Here is a 17321-nt window from a genome sequence, read left to right as displayed (position 1 = left end):
TACCCATTCATCTGGACCATAGAGCTTTCCCCCAGATCCTTCCCATTCATCTGGACCATAGACCCATTCCCCCAACTCCTACCCATTCATCTGAACCTTAGTCCATTCCCCCAGCTCCTACCCATTCATCTGGACCTTAGTCCTTCACCCAGCTTCTACCCATTCATCTGGAACATAGACCTTCCCCCAGCTACTACCAATTCATCTGGACCATAGACCTTCATCCAGCTCCTAGCCATTCATCTGGACCACACACCTTCCCCCAGCTCCTACCCATTCATCTAGATCTTAGACCTTTCCCCCAGCTCCTACCCATTCATCTGGACCTTATACCTTTCCCCCAGCTCCTAGAAATTCATCTGAACCTTAGACCTATCCCACAGCTCCTACACATTCATATGGACCTTAGACCTTTCCCCAGCTCCTACCCATCCATCTGGACCTTAGACTTTCCCCCAGCTCCTACACATTCATCTGGACAATAGACCTTCCCCCAGCACCTAACCATTCATCTGGACCATAGACCTTTCCCCCAGATCCTACCCATTCATCTGGACCATAGACCATTCCCCCAGCTCCTACCCATTCATCTGGACCTTAGACCTTTCCCCCATCTCCTACCCATTCATCTGGACCACAGACCTACCCCCAGCTCATACCCATTCATCTGAACCTTGGTCCTTCACCCATCTCCTACCCTTTCATCTGGACCACAGACCTTCCGTATGCTCCTACCCATTCATCTGGACCTTAGACCTTCCCCCAGCTCCTACCCAGTCATCTGGATATTAGACCTTTCCCCCAGCTCCTACCCATCCATCTGGACCTTAGAACTTTCCCCAAGCTCCTACCCATTCATCTGGACCATAGACCTTCCCCCAGCTCCTACACATTCATCTGGACTTTATAACTTTCCCCAGCTCCTACCCATTCACCTGGACCATAGACCTTCATCCAGCTCCTACCAATTCATCTGAACCTTAGTCCATTCCCCCAGCTTCTACCCATTCATCTGGACCAAAGACCTTCCCCCAGCTCCTACACATTCATCTGGACCTTAGACCTTCCCCCAGCTCCTACCCATTCATCGGGACAATATACCTTCCCCCAGCTCCTACCCATTCATCTGGACCTTAGACCTTTCCACCAGCTATTACCCATTCACCTGGATAATAGAACTTCATCCAGCTCCAACCCATTCATCTGGACCACAGACCTTTCCCCCAGCTCCTACCCATTCATCTAGATCTTAGACCTTTCCCCTAGCTCCTACACATTCATATGGACCTTAGACCTTTCCCCCAGCTCCTACTCATTCATCTGGACCTTAGACCTTTCCCCAGCTCCTACCCATCCATCTGGACCTTAGACTTTCCCCCAGCTCCTACACATTCATCTGGACAATAGAACTTCCCCCAGCACCTACCCATTCATCTGGACCATAGACCTTTCTCCCAGATCCTACCCATTCATCTGGACCATAGACCCATTCCCCCAACTCCTACCCATTCATCTGAACCTTAGTCCATTCCCCCAGCTCCTACCCATTCATCTGGACCTTAGTCCTTCATCCAGCTCCTAGCCATTCATCTGGACCCCACACCTTCCCCCAGCTCCTACCCATGCATCTGGACCTTAGACTAGTCCCCCAGATCCTACCCATTCAGCTGGACCACAGACCTACCCTAAGGTACTACCCATTCATCTGGACCATAGTCCATTCCCCCAGCTCCTACCCAGTCATCTGGACCTTAGACATTTCCCCCAGCTCCTACCCATTCATCTGGACCTTAGATCTTTCCCCTAGATCCTACACATTCATCTGGACCTTAGACCTATCCCCCAGATCCTACCCATTCGTCTGGACCATAGACCTTTCCCCCAGATCCTACCCATTCATCTGGACCTTAGACCTTCCCCATCTACTACCCATTCATCTGGACCATATACCTTCCCCAAGCTCCTACCCATTCATCTGAACCTTAGAATGTTCCCCCAGCTCCTACAGATTCATCTGGACCTTATACCTTTCCCCCAGTTCCTACCCATTCATCTGAACCTTAGACCTATCCCACAGCTCCTACATATTCATCTGGATCTTAGACCTTTCCCCCAGCTCCTACTCATTCATCTGGACCTTAGACATTTCTCCCAGATCCTACCCATTCATCTGGACCTTAGACCTTTCCCAAAGATCCTACCCATTCATCTGGACCATAGACCTTTCCCCCAGATCCTACCCATTCATCTGGACCATAGACATTTCCCCCAGATCCTACCCATTCATCTGGACCACACACCTTCCCCCAGCTCCTACACATTCATCTGGACAATAGACCTTACCCAAGCACCTACCCATTCGTCTGGACCATTGACCTTTCCCCCAACTCCTACCCATTCATCTGGACCTTAGACCTCCCCCCAGCTCCTACCCATTCATCTGGACCTTAGACCTTTCCCCCAGATCCTACCCATTCATCTGGACCTTAGACCTTTCCCCCAGATCCTACCCATTCATCTGGACCATAGATCTTTCCCCCAGATCCTACCCGTTCATCTGGGCCTTAGACCTTTCCCCCAGCTCCTACCCAGTCATCTGGACCATAGACCTTTCCCCCAGCTCCTACTCATTCATCTGGACTTAGACCTTTCCCCACCTCCTACCCATCCATCTGGACCTTAGAACTTTCCCCCAGCACCAACCCATTCACCTGGACCATAGACCTTCATCCAGCTCCTACCAATTCATCTGAACCTTAGTCCATTCCCCCAGCTCCTACCCATTCATCTAGACCATAGACCTTCCCCCAGCTCCTACACATTCATCTGGACAATAGACCTTCCCCCAGCTCCTACCCATTCATCTGGACCACACACCTTCCCCCAGCTCCTACCAATTCATCTGGACCTTGTAATATTCCCCCATCTCCTACCCATTCATCTGGACCACAGACCTACCCCCAGCTCCTACCCATTCATCTGGACCTTATACCTTTCCCCCAGCTCCTACCCATTCATCTGGACCATAGTCCTTCCCCCAGCTCCTACACATTCATCTGGACAATAGACCTTCCCCAAGCACCTACCCATTCATCTGGACCATTTACCTTTCCCCCAGCTCCTACCCATTCATCTGGACCATAGACCTTTCCCCCAGCTCCTTCCCATTCATCTGGACCGTAGACCTTCCCCCAGCTCCTACCCATTCATCTGGACCTTAGACCTTTCCCCCAGATCCTACCCATTCATCTGGACCTTAGACCTTTCCCCCAGCTCCTACCCAGTCATCTGGACCTTAGACATTTCCCCCAGCTCCTACCCATTCATCTGGACCTTATACCTTTCCCCCAGTTCCTACCCATTCATCTGAACCTTAGACCTATCCCACAGCTCCTACACATTCATCTGGATCTTAGACCTTTCCCCCAGCTCCTACTCATTCATCTGGACTTAGACCTTTCCCCAGCTCCTACCCATCCATCTGGACCTTAGACCTTCCCCCAGCTACTACCCATTCATCTGGACCATAGACCTTCCCCAAGCTCCTACCCATTCATCTGAACCTTAGAATGTTCCCCCAGCTCCTACCCATTCATCTGGACCTTGTACCTTTCCCCCAGCTCCTACCCATTCATCTGGATCTTGGAATATTCCCCCATCTCCTACCCATTCATCTGGACCACAGACCTACCCCCAGCTCCTACCCATTCATCTGGACCTTATACCTTTCCCCCAGCTCCTACCCATTCATCTGGACCATAGTCCTTCCCCCAGCTCCTACACATTCATCTGGACAATAGACCTTACCCAAGCACCTACCCATTCGTCTGGACCATTGACCTTTCCCCCAACTCCTACCCATTCATCTGGACCTTAGACCTTCCCACAGCTCCTACCCATTCATCTGGACCTTAGACCTTTCCCCCAGATCCTACCCATTCATCTGGACCTTAGACCTTTCCCCCAGATCCTACCCATTCATCTGGACCATAGACCTTTCCCCCAGATCCTACCCGTTCATCTGGGCCTTAGACCTTTCCCCCAGCTTCTACCCAGTCATCTGGACCATAGACCTTTCCCCCAGCTCCTACCCAGTCATCTGGACCATAGACATTTCCCCCAGCTCCTACCCATTCATCTGGACCTTAGACCTTTCCCCCAGCTCCTACTCATTCATCTGGACCTTAGACCTTTCCCCCAGCTCCTACTCATTCATCTGGACCTTAGACCTTTCCCCCAGATCCTACCCATTCATCTGGACCATAGACCTTTCCCCTAGATCTTACACATTCATCTGGACCTTAGACCTTCCCCCAGCTACTACCCATTCATCTGGACCATAGACCTTCCCCAAGCTCCTACCAATTCATCTGAACCTTAGAATGTTCCCCCAGCTCCTACCCATTAATTTGGACCTTATACCTTTCCCCCAGTTCCTACCCATTCATCTGAACCTTAGACCTATCCCACAGCTCCTACACATTCATCTGGATCTTAGACCTTTCCCCCAGCTCCTACTCATTCATCTGGACCTTAGACCTTTCCCCAGATCCTACCCATCCATCTGGACCTTAGACCTTCCCCCAGCTACTACCCATTAGTCTGGACCATACACCTTCCCCAAGCGCCTACCAATTCATCTGAACCTTAGAATGTTCCCCCAGCTCCTACCCATTAATTTGGATCTTGTACCTTTCCCCCAGCTCCTACCCATTCATCTGGATCTTGGAATATTCCCCCATCTCCTACCCATTCATCTGGACCACAGACCTACCCCCAGCTCCTACCCATTCATCTGGACCTTATACCTTTCCCCCAGCTCCTACCCATTCATCTGGACCATAGTCCTTCCCCCAGCTCCTACACATTCATCTGGACAATAGACCTTACCCAAGCACCTACCCATTCGTCTGGACCATTGACCTTTCCCCCAACTCCTACCCATTCATCTGGACCTTAGACCTTCCCACAGCTCCTACCCATTCATCTGGACCTTAGACCTTTCCCCCAGATCCTACCCATTCATCTGGACCTTAGACCTTTCCCCCAGATCCTACCCATTCATCTGGACCATAGATCTTTCCCCCAGATCCTACCCGTTCATCTGGGCCTTAGACCTTTCCCCCAGCTTCTACCCAGTCATCTGGACCATAGACCTTTCCCCCAGCTCCTACCCAGTCATCTGGACCATAGACATTTCCCCCAGCTCCTACCCATTCATCTGGACCTTAGACCTTTCCCCCAGCTCCTACTCATTCATCTGGACCTTAGACCTTTCCCCCAGCTCCTACTCATTCATCTGGACCTTAGACCTTTCCCCCAGATCCTACCCATTCATCTGGACCATAGACCTTTCCCCTAGATCTTACACATTCATCTGGACCTTAGACCTTCCCCCAGCTACTACCCATTCATCTGGACCATAGACCTTCCCCAAGCTCCTACCAATTCATCTGAACCTTAGAATGTTCCCCCAGCTCCTACCCATTAATTTGGACCTTATACCTTTCCCCCAGTTCCTACCCATTCATCTGAACCTTAGACCTATCCCACAGCTACTACACATTCATCTGGATCTTAGACCTTTCCCCCAGCTCCTACTCATTCATCTGGACTTAGACCTTTCCCCAGCTCCTACCCATCCATCTGGACCTTAGAACTTTCCCCCAGCACCAACCCATTCATCTAGACCATAGACCTTCCCCCAAGCTCCTACCCATTCATCTGGACCTTAGAATGTTCCCCCAGCTCCTACCCATTCATCTGGACCATAGACCTTCCCCCAGCTCCTACACATTCATCTGGACCTTATACCTTTTCCCAGCTCCTACCCATTCACCTGGACCATAGACCTTCATCCAGCTCCTACCAATTCATCTGAACCTTAGTCCATTCCCCCAGCTCCTACCCATTCATCTAGACCATAGACCTTCCCCCAGCTCCTACACATTCATCTGGAGAATAGACCTTCCCCCAGCACCTACCCATTCATCTGGACCATAGACCTTCCCCCAGCTTCTACCCATTCATCTGGACCATAGACCTTCATCCAGCTCCTACCCATTCATCTGGACCACACACCTTCCCCCAGCTCCTACACATTCATCTGGACAATAGACCTTACCCAAGCACCTACCCATTCGTCTGGACCATTGACCTTTCCCCCAACTCCTACCCATTCATCTGGACCTTAGACCTCCCCCCAGCTCCTACCCATTCATCTGGACCTTAGACCTTTCCCCCAGATCCTACCCATTCATCTGGACCTTAGACCTTTCCCCCAGATCCTACCCATTCATCTGGACCATAGATCTTTCCCCCAGATCCTACCCGTTCATCTGGGCCTTAGACCTTTCCCCCAGCTCCTACCCAGTCATCTGGACCATAGACCTTTCCCCCAGCTCCTACCCAGTCATCTGGACCTTAGACATTTCACCCAGCTCCTACCCATTCATCTGGACCTTAGACCTTTCCCCCAGCTCCTACTCATTCATCTGGACCTTAGACCTTTCCCCCAGATCCTACCCATTCATCTGGACCATAGACCTTTCCCCTAGATCTTACACATTCATCTGGACCTTAGACCTTCCCCCAGCTACTACCAATTCATCTGGACCATAGACCTTCCCCAAGCTCCTACCAATTCATCTGAACCTTAGAATGTTCCCCCAGCTCCTACCCATTAATTTGGACCTTATACCTTTCCCCCAGTTCCTACCCATTCATCTGAACCTTAGACCTATCCCACAGCTACTACACATTCATCTGGATCTTAGACCTTTCACCCAGCTCCTACTCATTCATCTGGACTTAGACCTTTCCCCACCTCCTACCCATCCATCTGGACCTTAGAACTTTCCCCCAGCACCAACCCATTCATCTAGACCATAGACCTTCCCCCAAGCTCCTACCCATTCATCTGGACCTTAGAATGTTCCCCCAGCTCCTACCCATTCATCTGGACCATAGACCTTCCCCCAGCTCCTACACATTCATCTGGACCTTATACCTTTTCCCAGCTCCTACCCATTCACCTGGACCATAGACCTTCATCCAGCTCCTACCAATTCATCGGAACCTTAGTCCATTCCCCCAGCTCCTACCCATTCATCTAGACAATAGACCTTCCCCCAGCTCCTACACATTCATCTGGACAATAGACCTTCCCCCAGCACCTACCCATTCATCTGGACCATAGACCTTCCCCCAGCTTCTACCCATTCATCTGGACCATAGACCTTCATCCAGCTCCTACCCATTCATTTGGACCACACACCTTCCCCCAGCTCCTACCAATTCATCTGGACCTTGTAATATTCCCCCATCTCCTACCCATTCATCTGGACCACAGACCTACCCCCAGCTCCTACCCATTCATCTGGACCTTATACCTTTCCCCCAGCTCCTACCCATTCATCTGGACCATAGTCCTTCCCCCAGCTCCTACACATTCATCTGGACAATAGACCTTCCCCAAGCACCTACCCATTCATCTGGACCATTGACCTTTCCCCCAGATCCTACCCATTCATCTGGACCTTAGACCTTTCCCCCAGATCCTACCCATTCATCTGGACCATAGACCTTTCCCCTAGATCTTACACATTCATCTGGACCTTAGACCTTCCCCCAGCTACTACCCATTCATCTGGACCATAGACCTTCCCCAAGCTCCTACCAATTCATCTGAACCTTAGAATGTTCCCCCAGCTCCTACCCATTAATTTGGACCTTATACCTTTCCCCCAGTTCCTACCCATTCATCTGAACCTTAGACCTATCCCACAGCTACTACACATTCATCTGGATCTTAGACCTTTCACCCAGCTCCTACTCATTCATCTGGACTTAGACCTTTCCCCACCTCCTACCCATCCATCTGGACCTTAGAACTTTCCCCCAGCACCAACCCATTCATCTAGACCATAGACCTTCCCCCAAGCTCCTACCCATTCATCTGGACCTTAGAATGTTCCCCCAGCTCCTACCCATTCATCTGGACCATAGACCTTCCCCCAGCTCCTACACATTCATCTGGACCTTATACCTTTTCCCAGCTCCTACCCATTCACTTGGACCATAGACCTTCATCCAGCTCCTACCAATTCATCGGAACCTTAGTCCATTCCCCCAGCTCCTACCCATTCATCTAGACCATAGACCTTCCCCCAGCTCCTACACATTCATCTGGACAATAGACCTTCCCCCAGCACCTACCCATTCATCTGGACCATAGACCTTCCCCCAGCTTCTACCCATTCATCTGGACCATAGACCTTCATCCAGCTCCTACCCATTCATCTGGACCACACACCTTCCCCCAGCTCCTACCAATTCATCTGGACCTTAGACCTTTCCCCCAGCTCCTACCCATTCATCTGGACCTTAGACCTTTCCCCCAGATCCTATCCATTCATCTGGACCATAGACCTTTCCCCCAGATCCTACCCATTCATCTGGACCTTAGACATTCCCCCAGCTCCTACCCTTTCATCTGGACCTTAGACCTTTCCCCCAGATCCTACCCATTCATCTGGACCTTAGAACTTTCCCCCAGATCCTACTCGTTCATCTGGGCCTTAGACCTTTCCCCCAGCTCCTACCCAGTCATCTGGACCTTAGACATTTCCCCCAGCTCCTACCCATTCATCTGGACCTTATACCTTTCCCCCAGTTCCTACCCATTCATCTGAACCTTAGACCTATCCCACAGCTCCTACACATTCATCTGGATCTTAGACCTTTCCCCCAGCTCCTACCCATTCATCTGAACCTTAGACCTATCCCACAGCTACTACACATTTATCTGGATCTTAGACCTTTCCCCCAGCTCCTACTCATTCATCTGGACTTAGACCTTTCCCCAGTTCCTACCCATCCATCTGGACCTTAGAACTTTCCCCCAGCACCAACCCATTCATCTAGACCATAGACCTTCCCCCAAGCTCCTACCCATTCATCTGGACCTTAGAATGTTCCCCCAGCTCCTACCCATTCATCTGGACCATAGACCTTCCCCCAGCTCCTACACATTCATCTGGACCTTATACCTTTTCCCAGCTCCTACCCATTCACCTGGACCATAGACCTTCATCCAGCTCCTACCAATTCATCTGAACCTTAGTCCATTCCCCCAGCTCCTACCCATTCATCTAGACCATAGACCTTCCCCCAGCTCCTACACATTCATCTGGACAATAGACCTTCCCCCAGCACCTACCCATTCATCTGGACCATAGACCTTCCCCCAGCTTCTACCCATTCATCTGGACCATAGACCTTCCCCCAGCTACTACCCATTCATCTGGACCATAGACCTTCCCCAAGCTCCTACCAATTCATCTGAACCTTAGTCCATTCCCCCAGCTCCTACCCATTCATCTGGACCTTAGACCTTTCCCCCAGCTCCTACTCATTCATCTGGACCTTAGAACTTTCCCCCAGATCCTACCCATTCATCTGGACCATAGACCTTTCCCCTAGATCTTACACATTCATCTGGACCTTAGACCTTCCCCCAGCTACTACCCATTCATCTGGACCATAGACCTTCCCCAAGCTCCTACCAATTCATCTGAACCTTAGAATGTTCCCCCAGCTCCTACCGATTAATTTGGACCTTATACCTTTCCCCCAGTTCCTACCCATTCATCTGAACCTTAGACCTATCCCACAGCTACTACACATTCATCTGGATCTTAGACCTTTCCCCCAGCTCCTACTCATTCATCTGGACTTAGACCTTTCCCCAGCTCCTACCCATCCATCTGGACCTTAGAACTTTCCCCCAGCACCAACGCATTCATCTAGACCATAGACCTTCCCCCAAGCTCCTACCCATTCATCTGGACCTTAGAATGTTCCCCCAGCTCCTACCCATTCATCTGGACCATAGACCTTCCCCCAGCTCCTACACATTCATCTGGACCTTATACCTTTTCCCAGCTCCTACCCATTCACCTGGACCATAGACCTTCATCCAGCTCCTACCAATTCATCTGAACCTTAGTCCATTCCCCCAGCTCCTACCCATTCATCTAGACCATAGACCTTCCCCCAGCTCCTACACATTCATCTGGACAATAGACCTTCCCCCAGCACCTACCCATTCATCTGGACCATAGACCTTCCCCCAGCTTCTACCCATTCATCTGGACCATAGACCTTCATCCAGCTCCTACCCATTCATCTGGACCACACACCTTCCCCCAGCTCCTACCAATTCATCTGGACCTTGTAATATTCCCCCATCTCCTACCCATTCATCTGGACCACAGACCTACCCCCAGCTCCTACCCATTCATCTGGACCTTATACCTTTCCCCCAGCTCCTACCCATTCATCTGGACCATAGTCCTTCCCCCAGCTCCTACACATTCATCTGGACAATAGACCTTCCCCAAGCACCTACCCATTCATCTGGACCATTGACCTTTCCCCCAGATCCTACCCATTCATCTGGACCTTAGACCTTTCCCCCAGATCCTACCCATTCATCTGGACCATAGACCTTTCCCCCAGATCCTACCCATTCATCTGGACCATAGAACTTTCCCCCAGATCCTACCCATTCATCTGGACCTTAGACCTTTCCCCCAGATACTACCCATTCATCTGGACCATAGACCTTTCCCCCAGATGCTACCCATTCATCTGGACCTTAGACCTTCCCCAGCTACTACCCATTAATCTGGACCATAGACCTTCCCCCAGCTCCTACCCATTCATCTGGACCATAGACCTTCATCCAGCTCCTACACATTCATCTGGACCATAGTCCTTCCCCCAGCTCCTACACATTCATCTGGACAATAGACCTTCCCCAAGCACCTACCCATTCATCTAGACCATTGACCTTTCCCCCAACTCCTACCCATTCATCTGGACCTTAGACCTTCCCCCAGCTCCTACCCATTCATCTGGACCTTAGACCTTTCCCCCAGATCCTACCCATTCATCTGGACCATAGACCTTTCCCCCAGATCTTACACATTCCTCTGGACCTTAGACCTTCCCCCAGCTACTACCCATTCGTCTGGACCATAGACCTTCCCCAAGCGCCTACCAATTCATCTGAACCTTAGAATGTTCCCCCAGCTCCTACCCATTAATTTGGATCTTGTACCTTTCCCCCAGCTCCTACCCATTCATCTGGATCTTGGAATATTCCCCCATCTCCTACCCATTCATCTGGACCACAGACCTACCCCCAGCTCCTACCCATTCATCTGGACCTTATACCTTTCCCCCAGCTCCTACCCATTCATCTGGACCATAGTCCTTCCCCCAGCTCCTACACATTCATCTGGACAATAGACCTTACCCAAGCACCTACCCATTCGTCTGGACCATTGACCTTTCCCCCAACTCCTACCCATTCATCTGGACCTTAGACCTTCCCCCAGCTCCTACCCATTCATCTGGACCTTAGACCTTTCCCCCAGATCCTACCCATTCATCTGGACCTTAGACCTTTCCCCCAGATCCTACCCATTCATCTGGACCATAGACCTTTCCCCCAGCTCCTACCCAGTCATCTGGACCATAGACATTTCCCCCAGCTCCTACCCATTCATCTGGACCTTAGACCTTTCCCCCAGCTCCTACTCATTCATCTGGACCTTAGACCTTTCCCCCAGCTCCTACTCATTCATCTGGACCATAGACCTTTCCCCCAGATCCTACCCATTCATCTGGACCATAGACCTTTCCCCTAGATCTTACACATTCATCTGGACCTTAGACCTTCCCCCAGCTACTACCCATTCATCTGGACCATAGACCTTCCCCAAGCTCCTACCAATTCATCTGAACCTTAGAATGTTCCCCCAGCTCCTACCCATTAATTTGGACCTTATACCTTTCCCCCAGTTCCTACCCATTCATCTGAACCTTAGACCTATCCCACAGCTACTACACATTCATCTGGATCTTAGACCTTTCCCCCAGCTCCTACTCATTCATCTGGACTTAGACCTTTCCCCAGCTCCTACCCATTCATCTGAACCTTAGACCTATCCCACAGCTACTACACATTCATCTGGATCTTAGACCTTTCCCCCAGCTCCTACTCATTCATCTGGACTTAGAACTTTCCCCAGCTCCTACCCATCCATCTGGACCTTAGAACTTTCCCCCAGCACCAACCCATTCATCTAGACCATAGACCTTCCCCCAAGCTCCTACCCATTCATCTGGACCTTAGAATGTTCCCCCAGCTCCTACCCATTCATCTGGACCATAGACCTTCCCCCAGCTCCTACACATTCATCTGGACCTTATACCTTTTCCCAGCTCCTACCCATTCACCTGGACCATAGACCTTCATCCAGCTCCTACCAATTCATCTGAACCTTAGTCCATTCCCCCAGCTCCTACCCATTCATCTAGACCATAGACCTTCCCCCAGCTCCTACACATTCATCTGGACAATAGACCTTCCCCCAACTCCTACCCATTCATCTGGACCACACACCTTCCCCCAGCTCCTACCAATTCATCTGGACCTTGTAATATTCCCCCATCTCCTACCCATTCATCTGGACCACAGACCTACCCCCAGCTCCTACCCATTCATCTGGACCTTATACCTTTCCCCCAGCTCCTACCCATTCATCTGGACCATAGTCCTTCCCCCAGCTCCTACACATTCATCTGGACAATAGACCTTCCCCAAGCACCTACCCATTCATCTGGACCATTTACCTTTCCCCCAGCTCCTACCCATTCATCTGGACCATAGACCTTTCCCCCAGCTCCTTCCCATTCATCTGGACCGTAGACCTTCCCCCAGCTCCTACCCATTCATCTGGACCTTAGACCTTTCCCCCAGATCCTACCCATTCATCTGGACCTTAGACCTTTCCCCCAGATCCTACCCATTCATCTGGACCTTAGAACTTTCCCCCAGATCCTACCCATTCATCTGGACTATAGACCTTTCCCCCAGATCCTACCCGTTCATCTGGGCCTTAGACCTTTCCCCCAGCTCCTACCCAGTCATCTGGACCTTAGACATTTCCCCCAGCTCCTACCCATTCATCTGGACCTTATACCTTTCCCCCAGTTCCTACCCATTCATCTGAACCTTAGACCTATCCCACAGCTCCTACACATTCATCTGGATCTTAGACCTTTCCCCCAGCTCCTACTCATTCATCTGGACTTAGACCTTTCCCCCAGCTCCAACCCATTCATCTAGACCATAGACCTTCCCCCAAGCTCCTACCCATTCATCTGGACCTTAGAATGTTCCCCCAGCTCCTAACCATTCATCTGGACCATAGACCTTCCCCCAGCTCCTACACATTCATCTGGACCTTATACCTTTTCCCAGCTCCTACCCATTCACCTGGACCATAGACCTTCATCCAGCTCCTACCAATTCATCTGAACCTTAGTCCATTCCCCCAGCTCCTACCCATTCATCTAGACCATAGACCTTCCCCCAGCTCCTACACATTCATCTGGACAATAGACCTTCCTCCAGCACCTACCCATTCATCTGGACCATAGACCTTCCCCCAGCTTCTACCCATTCATCTGGACCATAGACCTTCATCCAGCTCCTACCCATTCATCTGGACCACACACCTTCCCCCAGCTCCTACCAATTCATCTGGACCTTGGAATATTCCCCCATCTCCTACCCATTCATCTGGACCACAGACCTACCCCCAGCTCCTACCCATTCATCTGGACCTTATACCTTTCCCCCAGCTCCTACCCATTCATCTGGACCATAGTCCTTCCCCCAGCTCCTACACATTCATCTGGACAATAGACCTTCCCCAAGCACCTACCCATTCATCTTGACCATTGACCTTTCCCCCATCTCCTACCCATTCATCTGGACCATAGACCTTTCCCCCAGATCCTACCCATTCATCTGGACCATAGACCTTTCCCCCAGATCCTACCCATTCATCTGGACCTTAGACATTCCCCCAGCTCCTACCCATTCATCTGGACCTTAGACCTTTCCCCCATATCCTACCCATTCATCTGGACCTTAGACCTTTCCCCCAGATCCTACCCATTCATCTGGACAATAGACCTTTCCCCCAGATCCTACCCGTTCATCTGGGCCTTAGACCTTTCCCCCAGCTCCTACCCAGTCATCTGGACCATAGACCTTTCCCCCAGCTACTACCCACTCATCTGGACCTTAGACATTTCCCCCAGCCCCTACCCATTCATCTGGACCTTAGACCTTTCCCCCAGATCCTACCCATTCATCTGGACCTTAGACCTTTCCCCCAGATCCTACCCATTCATCTGGACCATAGACCTTTCCCCCAGATCTTACCCATTCATCTGGACATTAGACCTTCCCCCAGCTACTACCCATTCATCTGGACCATAGACCTTCCCCAAGCTCCTACCAATTCATCTGAACCTTAGAATGTTCCCCCAGCTCCTACCCATTATTTTGGACCTTATACCTTTCCCCCAGTTCCTACCCATTCATCTGAACCTTAGACCTATCCCACAGCTCCTACCCATTCATCTGGACCATAGACCTTCCCCCAGCTCCTACACATTCATCTGGACCTTATACCTTTTCCCAGCTCCTACCCATTCACCTGGACCATAGACCTTCATCCAGCTCCTACCAATTCATCTGAACTTTAGTCGATTCCCCCAGCTCCTACCCATTCATCTAGACCATAGACCTTCCCCCAGCTCCTACACATTCATCTGGACAATAGACCTTCCCCCAGCACCTACCCATTCATCTGGACCATAGACCTTCCCCCAGCTGCTACCCATTCATCTGGACCATAGACCTTCATCCAGCTCCTACCCATTCATCTGGACCACACACCTTCCCCCAGCTCCTACCCATTCATCTGGACCTTGTAATATTCCCCCATCTCCTACCCATTCATCTGGACCACAGACCTACCCCCAGCTCCTACCCATTCATCTGGACCTTATACCTTTCCCCCAGCTCCTACCCATTCATCTGGACCATAGTCCTTCCCCCAGCTCCTACACATTCATCTGGACAATAGACCTTCCCCAAGCACCTACCCATTCATCTGGACCATTGACCTTTCCCCCAGCTCCTACCCATTCATCTGGACCATAGACCTTTCCCCCAGCTCCTTCCCATTCATCTGGACCTTAGACCTTCCTCCAGCTCCTACCCATTCATCCATTCATCTAGACCATAGACCTTCCCCCAAGCTCCTACCCATTCATCTGGACCTTAGAATGTTCCCCCAGCGCCTACCCATTCATCTGGACCATAGACCTTCCCCCAGCTCCTACACATTCATCTGGACCTTATACCTTTTCCCAGCTCCTACCCATTCACCTGGACCATAGACCTTCATCCAGCTCCTACCAATTCATCTGAACCTTAGTCCATTCCCCCAGCTCCTACCCATTCATCTAGACCATAAACCTTCCCCCAGCTCCTACACATTCATCTGGATAATAGACCTTCCCCCAGCACCTACCCATTCATCTGGACCATAGACCTTCCCCCAGCTTCTACCCATTCATCTGGACCATAGACCTTCATCCAGCTCCTACCCATTCATCTGGACCACACACCTTCCCCCAGCTCCTACCCATTCATCTGGACCTTGTAATATTCCCCCATCTCCTACCCATTCATCTGGACCACAGACCTACCCCCAGCTCCTACCCATTCATCTGGACCTTATACCTTTCCCCCAGCTCCTACCCATTCATCTGGACCATAGTCCTTCCCCCAGCTCCTACACATTCATCTGGACAATAGACCTTCCCCAAGCACCTACCCATTCATCTGGACCATTGAACTTTCCCCCATCTCCTACCCATTCATCTGAACCATAGACCTTTCCCCCAGCTCCTTCCCATTCATCTGGACCTTAGACCTTCCTCCAGCTCCTACCCATTCATCCATTCATCTAGACCATAGACCTTCCCCCAAGCTCCTACCCATTCATCTGGACCTTAGAATGTTCCCCCAGCTCCTACCCATTCATCTGGACCATAGACCTTCCCCCAGCTCCTACACATTCATCTGGACCTTATACCTTTTCCCAGCTCCTACCCATTCACCTGGACCATAGACCTTCATCCAGCTCCTACCAATTCATCTGAACCTTAGTCCATTCTCCCAGCTCCTACCCATTCATCTAGACCATAGACCTTCCCCCAGCTCCTACACATTCATCTGGACAATAGACCTTCCCCCAGCACCTACCCATTCATCTGGACCATAGACCTTCATCCAGCTCCTACCCATTCATCTAGACCATAGACCTTCCCCCAGCTCCTACCCATTCATCTAGACCATAGACCTTCCCCCAGCTCCTACACATTCATCTGGACCATAGACCTTCATCCAGCTCCTACCCATTCATCTGGACCACACACCTTTCCCCCAGCTCCTACCCATTCATCTGGACCTTGTAATATTCCCCCATCTCCTACCCATTCATCTGGACCACAGACCTACCCCCAGCTCCTACCCATTCATCTGGACCTTATACCTTTCCCCCAGCTCCTACCAATTCATCTGGACCATAGTCCTTCCCCCAGCTCCTACACATTCATCTGGACAATAGACCTTCCCCAAGCACCTACCCATTCATCTGGACCATTGACCTTTCCCCCAGCTCCTACCCATTCATCTGGACCTTAGACCTTTCCCCCAGATCCTACCCATTCATCTGGACCTTAGACCTTTCCCCCAGATCCTACCCATTCATCTGGACCATAGACCTTTCCCCCAGATCCTACCCATTCATCTGGACAATAGACCTTCCCCCAGCACCTACCCATTCATCTGGACCATAGACCTTCATCCAGCTCCTACCCATTCATCTAGACCATAGACCTTCCCCCAGCTCCTACCCATTCATCTAGACCATAGACCTTCCCCCAGCTCCTACACATTCATCTGGACCATAGACCTTCATCCAGCTCCTACCCATTCATCTGGACCACACACCTTTCCCCCAGCTCCTACCCATTCATCTGGACCTTGTAATATTCCCCCATCTCCTACCCATTCATCTGGACCACAGACCTACCCCCAGCTCCTACCCATTCATCTGGACCTTATACCTTTCCCCCAGCTCCTACCAATTCATCTGGACCATAGTCCTTCCCCCAGCTCCTACACATTCATCTGGACAATAGACCTTCCCCAAGCACCTACCCATTCATCTGGACCATTGACCTTTCCCCCAGCTCCTACCCATTCATCTGGACCTTAGACCTTTCCCCCAGATCCTACCCATTCATCTGGACCTTAGACCTTTCCCCCAGATCCTACCCATTCATCTGGACCATAGACCTTTCCCCCAGATCCTACC

The 17321-nt window shown here is 50.9% G+C and overlaps 1 protein-coding gene across 1 annotated transcript in view; it reads right to left on the bottom strand.

Annotated features, from left to right (window-relative positions):
* gpc3 (glypican 3) overlaps positions 1 to 17321 on the bottom strand; it is a 425503-nt gene that overhangs the window by 229411 nt on the left and 178771 nt on the right. The gene's annotated exons all lie outside the window — the stretch shown is intronic.

This window comes from Salmo salar, chromosome 09, assembly GCF_965601325.2.
Source record: "Salmo salar chromosome 09, fSalSal1, whole genome shotgun sequence".
In the NCBI taxonomy this organism is placed as follows: domain Eukaryota; kingdom Metazoa; phylum Chordata; class Actinopteri; order Salmoniformes; family Salmonidae; genus Salmo; species Salmo salar.
Note: the sequence above shows the minus strand (reverse complement) of the source record. Positions and strands in the feature narration are given on the sequence as shown.